Below are 6253 nucleotides of genomic sequence, written 5' to 3'. Positions count from 1 at the left end.
CGAGCAGTAAGGGAATGTCTGTTCCAACAAGGCTAGAGTCTAATTCTTCTGGGGGAGAAAACTGTTTTACATTGAGCATCTGATTTTTATTGTTGGAATATTTTTTTATTGTTCTAGTTTACATTGTTGACATTTGAGAGCAATTATTTCAGTGTTCCAGGAGTATCTTTTGTTATAGTTTTTGACTCTGCAATCCAGCACAGTCTTATTTGCAGAAAATGAGATCTTTTATATAGATAATATTATCAGGGGATACAAAGATGAGTTCCTTATTTCCCACGACCACCACTTGCAGGCAACTCTTCTGATGAAGACATATCCAAGTTTCTGTTGCTCAATTTCATCAGAAAATGACACATTCCATTGTGTATTCATATATATATATTACTGACTGACTGTAAGTTCTTCCTCATCAAAGAACTGATGAATGAAGCTGTGTTGTTGTCAAGTAAAGTTATTTTGCCTGTCCATGTTAAACTTGTTCATCTTTATGTACCATAATATTCCTGTTCCTCTTCCCCAATTCAGATAGCACTGTCACATAACTAATTCCTCCACATTGTTGCCATGCACCAGTGTCCTATCATGACTCATTAGCCTAGCATTATTTGCTTATTTTCCAAGAAGTCTGCCCTGAAGGGCATTGGGGACAAACTAGAAACCAATACAGCTATGCAAACATGAAGTCTCACCAAGAAGCTACAGTAAGGGCTCATTCACACTGGTGGCATTGCTCTGGAACGAACTGGTCAAATTTGGGGGGCTCCCTCCCGAATCTCTCCGGAAGCAAGTGCTGACTACCAATCAGGGGCATTTTAACACAAATGCCCTCTTGGAGAATTCGGGTTTAAGGTGAAGGTGCCTGGCTGTCAATCAAAGTTAGTTCCGCGATGGTCATAGGTGACGTTTCCAGCACTGATAGGGGCATCAGAAGTGTGCTTTCCACCCCTCCCTTTTTTTTAAAGAACCAGGCACCACTTGTCAAATTTAAAAACCTCTGGGGTGTGTGTGTGTTGTGGGCATTTGGGTCAGTGTTGTAGATTATGATCTGCCCTTGGCCCCATTTTCAACCCCAAAATGAAAGCTAGTGCCATCTCTGTAGCCTGTATCCTACTCCCTTGGCACCCCAGAATGCCTCATACACAGGTAATAATATTAATAATAATAATAACAACAACAATAAAATTAATTCCTCACCTCGGAATGCCAGAAACGGATGCTTTTTTTTTTGGCTTTCCCTAGGCTACCCCTGAATTCCTTAGAGACAGTAGCAAAAGCTGTATCAATTTGCCAGTTTGCCTAATTGGAAAGAGAAGCATTACATTTGATTGGTAACATTCATTCACTTTGCAGCAGTCATTCCAAAGGAAAAAAATAGGCTACCCCTGAAGACAGTAGCAACAGCTGTATCAATTTGCCAAGTTGCAACATTACATTCGAATTCTAAGGGGCCATTCATTCTCATTGCAGCAGTCATTCCAAAGAAAAAAATATGTGCATTTTTGCCAAAAATAATTTAAAAAAATAAAAATCAAAGGGAAATGGTCCCTGATGGATAGCAGAAGCTTGGCCTCTTCTGCCCCCCCCCCCGACCTGCCCTGAACTGGCCCCATCAGTCACCCCCTTTTTGCTTCCTGTCACCCTTTGCCTCCAGATTCCCCTTTTTTCTTCAGCTCTCTCCTCCTCCTCCTTCTCCCCCTCCTCTCCGATGAGGGGAGGGAATGCTCTGACCTCTGACCTCCCTCAGACCTTAATCCCTCCCAGAATTTGCCCCAATCATGATCGAGGGCAAGTTCATATTTCACAGAACCTGGGTCTTTTGAGAAAAGACGGATTTTAGCCCGATTCTGGATACCCCAGGGTAAGGGGCATTTCCTTGTGCAAGCCTTGGCATGGATAGTGACAGAATTGGGCCCAATATGAACTTCACGTGGAAGAATCGATTTCAAAACCGGTGTAAAAGGTAATGTGAATGGCCCCTAAGTGTTGACATCTTTCAAAAGGAGAACCAATGTGGAGAAAATAGCTTAGTCAGTGTCATTCATTTGGACTGTGACAGAGCACACTTTGGAGCCCAGGTCAGAAATAATATGGTATTGCAACAAAGATGACATATTGGTATCCAGCTGTGGTTGCATGTGGAGATATTTCAGGAGTGGGAGAAAAGTTCACATCTGGAATCAAAGTCAGAGTATATTCAAGCAAAACTACAGAATTTACAAAACAATAAAACAAAATAACTTTCAGGAAAATTTAAGAATATTTGTTGGAACACCTTTTGATATATCTGTGTACTTATACTACTGCTTGTGTGGTCAGTCTCACAGATTATGCTAAGGTTATATAAACTAACCCTAATCCTAATGTAATACATTACCTGCCCTCTGACATACATAAACACAGTTCCTGTAAGGGGGGAGCTCTATATGTCATGTCTTTCACATGATCTGCAACCCTGGTCTTACAGAGCATCAGATGTCACAGAAATTTTCCATACACTCCAGGTGTCCCAATGAATACGCTGTTGTTCCAGTTGTTCAACTGCTTTAAAAATGTCCCAGTTTCTCTCTCCTCCTCCCACTTCCCCTCTTGTTCTCAGTTTATTTCACTTGCTGTAAACTGAGTCAAAGTGCAAAAGAACCTTGCCCTTCCCAGTGGGCTCAAGTAAAAGGAAACTGATGCATCTTCTTCTAGTTTATGTATTCTTCCTCATTAACAACTTTTGTCATCTTGACCACACTCTGATGTTGCTTGGCCACATGTGCCATGATTTTTATCTGTGAAATTTTAAGGGATATGCTTTTTACATGTAAAAATGATTTCTACACAAGCTTCCTCCTTGCAGATGCTTAATACAGAACTTTATCGCACCACGGGCTCCACGCAGGGACAAGAACGGTACAGAAGGGGCCAGGAACGAGTGTGGAACGAGTGGGGAATGCATTTTACTGCATGCAAAGTCCCTCACTCATTCCGTTCCGTTCCCCATCCATTCTCCATCTGTTCCAGAGGGGGAGATTTTTGAGAACTGTTCAAAACAGTTGTCAAAAATCTCCTCCTCTGGGGATGGATTGGGAATGGAAGGGCAGGGAACGGAACGAGTGAGGTACTTCCTTGTGTGCAGTAAAAATGCGTCCCTACTCGTTCCGTTCCCTTCCAAAATCCTTTTGTCCTGTTCTCTTCCAAGATCCTTTTGTCCTGTTCTCATCCCTGCCTGGAGCCCTGTACGATAAAGTTCATAGTTTAAGAAGAACTGTTAATCCTCTATATGTTTTGGATTACACCTCCTACAGTCCCTTATTAGTAGTCCTGCCAAGGGGAGTTGCACACCAAAACATCTGAAGTGCCAAAGATTTCCCATTCTTGTTCTAGACATGTAGGCACCAAATGGAAGTGGAACTTGCAACATGAAGTTGCAGTGATGAGTGCTCTTATTCAGTAGCATCACTGGGGTTGGTGTCACCCCCAGTGTGGTAACCCATGCTGTCACACACACACCAGGCTGCCTGGCTGGCATATCCTCCAGCCACCTCCCTCTGCCAGACAGGCTGCCCATGCCATAGTGATGATGCAATGCTGCTGGCATCCCACATTCCATTCTGGATCTGGCACAGCTGCTCCCCCAGCAGCTGCCCCAGTCCTGGAAGGCATATTACCCATGACCAGCAGCTGAAAAAGATAGCAGTACCCTTTCTCACTCACCCAGCAGGTGCACCAGGCCCAGAAGGGGCTGCTGGGCTACTGCAGCACCGTACTCTCATCAGCGGCTGCAGCCAATGAGTGGCAGAGGCACCCTGACTAGCAGAGGACAGTGGTCAAGGGGGGACCTGGGATGGACGGAAGGGACTGCCGCACCAGATGTTTACACACACCCTGACTGCCCCACCAAGTGTTCACTCAGTGCATTCCACATCGCCCACACCCCTCAGTGATGCCTCTGCTCTTATTCAGAATTCCATTTACTCAGCCCAGCTTTTTGCCAGATTGCTCTATACCAGAGGTGGGGAACCTACAGCCCTCCTAGTTCTGATGAACTACCGTTCCCATCAGCCAAGCTGAAGAAGTTTTAGCCAGGCTCAAGAAAGCTTGCTTGTAGCTCCTCTTCTTAGGGTGTTCCAGCTCTTACTGTCAGGACGTTCTTCCTAATGTTGATGTGGGCTTTCTTTCCTTGTAGTTTGCACCCATTGCACTGTGTCCTAGTCTCTGGAGCAGCAGAAAACAAGGCTGCTCCATCCTTAATATGTCATCCCTTCAAATATTTAAGCAGGACTATCCTATAAACTCTTAACCTTCTCTTCTACAAGTTAAACATACCCAGATCCCTAGGTCGCTCCTCATAGGGCATGGTTTCCAGACTCTTCACAATTTTGGTTGCCCTCCTCTAGACACATCCAGGGGGGTTTGGTTCCAGAACCCCACCATGGATACCAAAATTCATGGATCCCCAAGTCCCATTAAATTCAAAATTAATTAAATTAATTAAATTCCATTCAAAATTAATGAACCATCAAAATCGTAAACTGCGTATGTAAAGCACCATGTACACTGATGGCATTATATAAATAAATGAAGATGAAGAAGAGATGGAGATGATAGTAAAATGCTGTTGTTTATATAAAATGGCAAAATCCACATTTGCTTTTTGGAATATATTCCAGTAGGCTTGGGGGAATCCCAAGATTTACAGATGTACAGAACATATTTCTAAAAAGAAGTTTAAGGAAAATACCTCCTGCAACAGCCCAGTGAGGACTGAATATGTTTAATGATCATGGAAATGTGATTGACAGTTGGGGGTGGGAAAGGAATAGGAAACTAGGTAGTGGATTATCCTGGAAGAAGGCATGACTGAATAGGCAGCAAAAGAGCAATTGACCCTGTAGCAAATGCAGAGCCACAGCATCCCAGATAAATAGATAGACAGATAGTCATTGAGATAGTCAAGAAGATATCCCTTTCAAGGTGGCCAATTTGACCATCAAACAGACTGCTCTGTTGGGAAGTTCTTGCTAATCTTTACTTGTAAATTGCCTTTCTTGAATCAGTCTTTCAAGCAAGAGAAAACAATTTGACTTCATTCCCGTGACGCTCTTCAAATATTTAAAGATGGCTATCACATTGCCTCTTCTGTAGGGTAAAGATCTGTTCCCTCAGTATTTTCACACAGGATTTAGTCTTCATACCTTTGTCATCCTCTCCAGTTTGTCAATATCCTGTGGTTCAGCAATTACACAGTAGAGTCTCTCTTTGGATCTTTCTGGAGAATGGCGATCTTCCACTCAGCTGCAGAATATTCAGGAAAAATCTGAATTAAAGGACACCATGATAGAAATGAAGGAACATCATGATGACCATGGATGACCAAAAACAGACCTACCATTCTCTGCTGGTCATATTTCCCCCCTTGGAAAGATGAGGGGTTTTATCACACAGCATGCTGACTTACCACAATTGTGTTGGTTTACAAATGGAAGTATACCCATTTGGCATTGTTTCTTATCCCATAACATGACATAACAAACTACAATTCACAGAATTCCATAGCACTCAGCCATGGCAGTTAAAGTGGTGTCAGACTGGATTATTTCTGCAGTGTGGATGCAACCCACTTGGAACATTACTATGTAGAAACTTGAGATCCACCACCTGGAACCCCAAGATCCAACAGCTGGAGGCATTGGGTCTGGAATATCAAATATTGGGAAACAAGCAGGAGAATGCTGTTATGCTCACCGCCACTACCATCATGAATTCATTTATATCAAACCTTTTCCCCAGCCCTGAGACTCAAGACAGCTTCTACAACTTCAATGTGGATAAAACTAGTTATAAAGACGTAAGTAAAAAAATAAAAAAAAGTTATTGTAACTAGTGCTTTAAATTGCACCTGAAAAGAGATTGGCAGCCAGTGTCTTCATGGGAACAGAACCCTGGGCTGGAAAGTCTTTTGGTCTGATTCAGCTGGGTTCTTCTGATGCCCAGTTTCCTACCTTCACTGAAACTAAACTACACATTTCTCTACGTGTTTTCCTGAAGTTCTTTCTGTTGTTTGTTGCCCTTTGCTTTGTTCTGCTCCTGGCTGCCTGTTATTAACTGCACCCTGTTCCTTTATCTTTCATGCCAAGCACAACTACTTTCTTTTTCCAATCCATTTTACTTAGCATAGCTCTCCTTTTGTATCCAACAGGCTGGATTAACCTGTCCCTACTTGCAACAACTCACTGCTTTCGGGTATGTTTGTTCCCATAATGCA

This window comes from Sceloporus occidentalis, unplaced genomic scaffold (assembly GCF_023333645.1).
Source record: "Sceloporus occidentalis isolate IW3139 unplaced genomic scaffold, rSceOcc1.0.p SCAF_265, whole genome shotgun sequence".
In the NCBI taxonomy this organism is placed as follows: Eukaryota; Metazoa; Chordata; class Lepidosauria; order Squamata; family Phrynosomatidae; genus Sceloporus; species Sceloporus occidentalis.
This window is presented reverse-complemented; position numbering follows the sequence as displayed.